Source organism: Cucurbita pepo, chromosome 3 (assembly GCF_057944985.1).
Source record: "Cucurbita pepo subsp. pepo isolate OVF chromosome 3, ASM5794498v1, whole genome shotgun sequence".
Taxonomy (NCBI): domain Eukaryota; kingdom Viridiplantae; phylum Streptophyta; class Magnoliopsida; order Cucurbitales; family Cucurbitaceae; genus Cucurbita; species Cucurbita pepo.
In genome coordinates this window covers 4,684,910-4,692,152 of record NC_141800.1, presented here as the reverse complement: position 1 = coordinate 4,692,152, position 7,243 = coordinate 4,684,910, and the positions used below count along the sequence as shown (strand labels likewise).

Below are 7,243 nucleotides of genomic sequence, written 5' to 3'. Positions count from 1 at the left end.
GCCCCCGTAGAAGCGCTGTGAGAGATAGAGAGTTCTTCCCATCACAATTAAAACCTTATCTTTCACCATTCTTCTATCTCTCTTTCGGAGCACTCTCCGACTCTCAGCCGCTCCCCCCACAATTTCCTGTCAAACACAGGACGTTGTGGATTAATTTTCCCCAACGGAGCTCCATTGAATTCTTTCATTCTCCATTTTCAATTTCACAACAAACACACACAACTCGCCTCGATGGAATCGAAGGACTTATCTCAACAACCGTCGCTGCAGAACTCTGCCTTCTCAGGTTCTTCTTCGACTTACTCCTCGTCCTTTTCGTCTTCTTCCGTTGATTCCAATGTCGATATGCCCTCCCGAGAAATGGAGGTTAGTGAAATTAAAACTAGTGTTGGTGGCGATGGGGATGGTAGTGATGGTGGTGGCTCGGAAACTGAAGGGTTTCTGAGTGGGGAGGAGGAATTTGAATCTGCTTTTGATAGACCTATTCTGGAGTATCCAGAGGAAGAATCCTTCGGAAATTCCATCAAAGGGGGTGATAGTGGTAGTTCTTTTGTGAGTTGTTCGGAATTTTCGGCTCCCGAAAGTGTTAGGCCAATTGCGAAGATTTCTGTTGATAGTGACGTCGAGGAGGAGGATGAAAGCCTGGGGAGGAATGAGGAAATGGATGATAAAGTGGATGGAGAAGATTTTGTTGATAGTAAGGGTAATGAAATTGAGATTCCAGTTGAAAAGGAGGAGGCTCTCGTATCTGGCGGAAATGCGGATGTGAGTGATGTGGTGAATGAAGGGGATGCTAGTCAAGTTTACGAAAGAACGTTCGAGTTGTCGGGGAACACAAAGGAGAGTGACGTGCCTGAAAGTTCAATAGCTGAGGATGTTGGCTCTGTGTTCGAGGAAACTGCTAATGTTGGGAAGCAGGTGTCAGAGGAGGATGAATTGAACGATGTGACAGTCGAACAGCAACGAAATGAGGCTTCAAAAGGAGGAAAAGAAGCAGAGTTGAATAAAGAAAGTCCGATGACTGAGAAGCAGGCTGATGAAGGAATTGGCTTAAATGAGAAGGTGGTTGCTGAAGTTGTAGAACAATTAAAACAACAGGAATCTCCTGGTTCTTCTTCTGATGACAAAGCTGATTTGGGAGACCAAGCAAGCTCTAAGCTTTCAAAACTAGCAGATGGTAAACAAGAAGCAGAAACGGAAAAAGGAAGTCTCATGGCTGAGAACCAGGCAGATGGGGAGGTCGAATTGAATGACAAGGTGGCTGCTGAAGACGGAGAGCAATTAAAAAATTTGGAAACTGGTTCTCCTATTGACGACAAAGCTGTTCTGGGTGATGACGAAATCTCCAAGTTTATAAAACTAGCAGATGGAGGACAAGAAGTAGAAATCGATAAAGGAAGTCCTGTGGCTGAGACGCAAGCAGATGGGAAGATTATATTGAATGACATGGAGGATGCTGAAGATAGAGAACAGTTACCCAAATTGGAATCTGGTTCTTCTGTTGACAGTAAAGACGACCAGGATGATCAAGCGAACTCCAAGGTTGCAGAGCTAGAAAACTCTGAGTTTTTAGAACTAGCAGATGGGGGAGAAGAAGCAGAAATGGATAAAGGAAGTTCTGTGGCCGAGATGCAAGCAGATAGGAAGATTATATTGAATGAGATGGAGGATGCTGAAGATGGAGAACGGTTACCCAAATTGGAATCTGGTTCTTCTGTTGACAGTAAGTCTGACCAGGATGATCAAGCAAACTCCAAGGTTGCAGAGCTAGAAAACTCTGAGTTTTTAGAACTAGCAGATGAGGGAGAAGAAGCAGAAATGGATAAAGGAAGTTCTGTGGCTGAGATGCAAGTAGATAGGAAGATTATATTGAATGAGATGGAGGATGCTGAAGATGGAGAACGGTTACCCAAATTGGAATCTGGTTCTTCTGTTGACAGTAAGGCTGACCAGGATGATCAAGCAAACTCCAAGGTTGCAGAGCTAGAAAACTCCAAGTTTTTAGAACTAGCAGATGGGGGAAAAGAAGCAGAAGTGGATAAAGGAAGTCCTGTGGCAGAGATTCAAGCAGATGGGGAGATTATATTGAATGACAAGGAGGATGCTGAAGATGGAGAACAGTTTCCCAAATTGGAACTTGGTTCTTCTGTTGACAGCAAAGCTGACCAGGATGATCAAGCAAACTCCAAGGTTGCAGAGCTAGCAGATGAATTTACTGATTCAGTTTTAGATAACAAAATCTTGCATGAAAGTTCATTGGTATCAGTAACAGCTGCTGTCGGTAATCCGGAGGAAATAAAGGATGTAGGAAATAGGGAGACTGCGGATTTGGTACATGGAGCTGCCAAATTGGATAATGGGTTTGATAATGTTGGGCATGAAACGGATGATTCTGTTGACCATAATTCTTTGGTTTCGAACCCTGAGATTGACAATAACATGCTGGAAGTCAGTATTGCAGTTGCAGCAGAAGAAGCTGTGTCTCATGGAGACAGAGAAATTGCGGCTTCTGATATTGCAAAAAATGAAAATCTTGCGGCTATGGATGTAGAAGATCAGCAGCCTGATGAAAAAGACTCTAAATATGATTCTAAAATAAGAGAGGATTTGCCTGGTGAAGTTGAACCTAAACCATCTCAGGAGGCTAGGTCTTTGGTTAAAGAAAGCATCCCTGATAATGCTTCAGTGATAGACAGTGGAATTTCTGATGCTCCCAAGGCACTTAAACCAGTTTTGAATGAAGTAGATGGGGAAAAGCATCCTTTAAATGAAGAGGGTGATATTGAGGGTTCGACTGAAGGTGAGATATTTGGTAGTTCTGAAGCTGCTAGAGAATTCATGGAGGAGTTGGAAAGAGCCTCAGGAGCTGGTTTCCATTCTGGTGCAGAGAGTTCTATTGATCAATCACAGAGAATAGATGGTCAGATTGTCACAGACTCGGATGAAGCAGACACGGACGAAGAAGCTGATGGAAAGGAGTTGTTTGATTCTGCTGCTTTGGCAGCACTTCTGAAAGCAGCTAGAGATGCTGGCTCAGATGGTGGCCCTATCACTGTGACATCTCAGGATGGCTCCCGGCTTTTTTCCATTGAACGTCCTGCTGGTCTTGGCGCCTCGCTTGTAACTGGAAAAAATGCTTCCCGCCCAAGCCGCCCTCTCTCTTTTGCCCCAGCAAATCCTAGAGTGGGGGATGATTCTGAAAATAAATTGAGCGAAGAGGAGAAAAGTAAACTACAAAAGTTACAGCAGAAAAGGGTGAACTTTTTAAGGCTTGTTCAGAGACTAGGTGTTTCTCCAGATGATTCATTAGTCGCACAGGTTTTATATCGTTTTGGGCTTGTAGCTGGTAGGTCTACTGGTCAGCTATTTAGCTTTGATAATGCAAAAAATACTGCTATGCAGCTTGAAGCGGAAGGAAAGGAAGATTTAGACTTCTCATTGAACATACTTGTTCTTGGGAAATCGGGTGTAGGAAAGAGTGCAACTATAAATTCAATTTTTGGGGAAGATAAAACTCCAATCAATGCATTTGGGCCTGGTACAACTTCGGTGAAAGAAATTATTGGGACAGTAGAAGGTGTTAAGATCAGGATTTTTGATTCACCTGGTCTTAGATCCTCTTCATCTGAGCGTCGTATCAACCACAGAATTTTATCCTCAATTAAGAATGTAATGAAAAAATTTCCTCCTGATATTGTTCTTTATGTGGACCGGCTGGATAACCAAACCAGAGATCTTAATGATCTTCTGTTGTTAAGATCAGTATCCAGCTATCTTGGTTCTTCCGTCTGGAAAAATGCCATTATTACTCTTACTCATGCTGCCTCTGCTCCACCTGATGGTCCATCTGGTTCCCCTTTGGGTTATGAGGTGTTTGTTGCTCAACGGTCTCATGTTCTTCAGCAAACTGTTGCTCAAGCTGTTGGTGATCTGCGCATTCTAAATCCAACTTTAATGAATCCGGTTTCTCTTGTCGAAAATCATCCCTCTTGTAGGAAGAATAGAGATGGCCAGAAGGTGCTTCCCAATGGTCAAAGCTGGAGGCCTCAGTTATTACTTTTATGTTTCTCTATTAAAATCCTGGCCGAAGTAGGAAATCTTTCAAAAGCTCCAGAGACATTTGACCACAGGAAGCTTTTTGGTCTCCGTAGCCGTTCACCTCCTCTTCCATATTTATTGTCTGGTTTGTTGCAATCCCGCACACACCCAAAGCTACCATCAGATCAAAATGGTGATAATGGTGATTCTGATATTGATTTGGCCGACTTGTCTGATTCTGATCAAGAAGAGGAGGAAGATGAGTATGACCAGCTCCCTCCGTTCAAGCCTCTCAGAAAATCTCAGGTTTCTAAGCTTAGCAAAGAGCAAAGGAAGGCATACTTTGAGGAATATGATTATCGGGTGAAGCTGCTCCAGAAAAAGCAGTGGAAAGAGGAATTAAAAAGGATGAGAGATATGAAGAAGGGTCAACAACCTACTGTAGATGATTATGGCTACATGGGGGAAGATGACCAGGAAAATGGTGGTCCAGCTGCTGTGCAGGTTCCTTTACCTGACATGGCCCTCCCTCCTTCTTTTGATGGTGATAATCCAGCTTACAGATTCCGATTCTTGGAGCCAACGTCTCAGTTCCTGGCGAGGCCAGTCTTGGACACCCACGGTTGGGATCATGACTGTGGATATGATGGTGTGAATCTTGAACACAGTATGGCCATTGTTAGTCGATTTCCTGCTGCTGTTGCTGTTCAAATTACCAAGGACAAAAAAGAATTCAATATCCACTTAGATTCCTCGGTTTCTGCCAAGCATGGAGAGAATGGTTCTACCATGGCAGGTTTTGACATTCAAAATATTGGAAGGCAGCTTGCATACATCCTTAGAGGAGAGACAAAATTCAAAAGTTTCAGAAAAAACAAAACAGCTGCTGGGGTATCAGTGACATTCTTGGGAGAGAATGTGTGCCCAGGATTTAAAGTTGAAGATCAGATTACACTTGGGAAGCGTGTTGTACTGGTTGGTAGCACTGGCACTGTCCGATCTCAGGGCGATTCTGCATTCGGAGCCAATCTGGAAATGCGGCTGAGGGAGGCCGACTTTCCAATCGGACAAGATCAATCATCACTTGGTTTATCTCTTGTAAAATGGAGAGGAGACACGGCTTTGGGGGCAAACTTTCAGTCACAGTTTTCTGTTGGACGAAGTTACAAAATGGCAGTACGTGCAGGAATCAACAACAAACTAAGTGGACAGATCTCTGTCAAAACAAGCAGCTCTGACCAACTTCAGATTGCTCTTCTGGCTCTCCTTCCTGTTGCCAGGGCTATTTACAACAGCCTACGTCCTGGAGTTGCCGAACATTACTCAGCCTATTAGGTTATGTTTCATCTTTCTATATCTTTCTGTTCATTCCTGTCGGCATTGCACTGTAGGTTATAGATTGAGCACTTTCTGTTTTATTATTTTTGCTGAATAAGTAAGATTCTATTGATCTATAAATTTGAATCTTCGCTTTCATGTTGTTTGATTCCATTACGTATTATCCAATTTTGAGAAGAAAGCAAGGTGTGTTGTCCCATCCTTTATAGCTTCTAGTCATAATCTGTTTCTGACCAGGTCCAGAGTTAGATTATTTACATAATTGAGATTGATTATTGCTTGCTTGTCAATGGCATGTTTGGGGAATTTCAATATTTTGAATGTCAAAACACAAAGAAGCTTGGGGAATTTTTTTTACTGAAATGTTTGGGGAATTTCACATGTTTTAGATGTTCTGGAATATTGAAAACTTCAAATCCTTCTACTAGAGCCCACTTTTAGCGACTCTCGAAGTTCAAAAGAAGCTTGACGTTCTTATTTTCTTATATGGATTGAAGTCAAAACTGCATGAATTGAAAAATTAAGCCTTGTATCTGGTCTTGTCATTTACACAAAACTCTACGAACTGTTATATTGTCTTGTGTAAACCAACATGCTTTGCCTTCTCGCTAGTGTTGACCCTTTAACCTGCAACATCTTACACTATTCTTGGAGAATGTGTTCTAAAACATTATTTTTATGTTTTTCACGTTGTTTTCTTTCATGTTCTTTTATTACTCTTTCAATGGTATTTGTGTTATGCATGAAAACTGTGAGATCCCACGCTGGTTGGAGAGGGTTGGAGAGGGAAACGAAGTATTGCATATAAGAGTGCGGAAACCTCTCCCTAACATACACGTTTTAAAAGCTGTGAGGCTGACGACAATTCGTAACCGGCCAAAGCGGACAATATGTTAGCGGTGAACTTGGTTTATAACAAATGGTATCACAGCCAGACACTGACAGTGTGCCAGCGACAACGTTGGACCTCCAAGAGAGGTGGATTTTGAGATCTCACATCAAAGGGAATAAAGCATTGTTTGTAAGGGTGTGAAGATCTCTCTATAGTATGACAATGTAGCGATAGATTGAGTTTTTTAGTATTAGAGAGTTGAAAAAGATTGTTTTGAGTAATATGGGAGCGGGGAAGTACTTAGATATCTATTGTATTGTTTTCATCAGTGCAAGGAGGAGGGTGATCCTTTTTGAATATTAAGTATTAGGTAGCTTGTTTGTTTGTCCTTAAGCTTACAAATTGTCTCCTAATATTGTTCAAACACTCACTGTTCTAGATGCTTTGTGTTTTGGCATGGGAGAACGATCTTCTCACGAGCCACCTTCATCAATTCTAAATTAATTTTAGATCTTCCATTAGAATTTTGTTTTTAAAACATTAATGCAAAACTTTTCACTTCTTTACATGTGCTAGTGCAATAATTATCGCACTTCAAATTTGAGAAATTTTCGTATGTTCGTCTTTTTTTTGCTTCTTTAGAAATAATTACGTATTAATTTTATTTAGGTGATTTGAGCTAGTTTTAAATTTTAAATAGAAATAAACGAAAATAGCTTTAGAATATTGACTATAGTAGTCTAAATTAATAATTATTAGTTTGAGATTTTAATTGGATAAAATCCTTCCATTCTCTAATTTTAGTTCTTAAATTTAATAAATTTTAAATTTAGTTATTATGCTATCAATATATCTCATATTTAATTTTTTATCTACATTAAACAAATAATAATAATAATAACAATAATTTTCATGCATAAACAAATATTATTTGATTAATTTTAAGATTTAAAAAAAAAAAAAAACTGAAGTATATATATATACGTGGAAAATGAAGTGGGTCATATTCGCGCGGTTGATTCATCTTTTTGACAG

At 40.6% G+C, this 7,243-nt stretch overlaps 1 pseudogene; it reads left to right on the top strand.

The window, feature by feature from the left end:
• LOC111789738 (translocase of chloroplast 159, chloroplastic pseudogene) lies at positions 1 to 5,514 on the top strand (annotated as a pseudogene).
• The last annotated feature ends 1,729 nt before the right edge of the window (positions 5,515 to 7,243 follow it).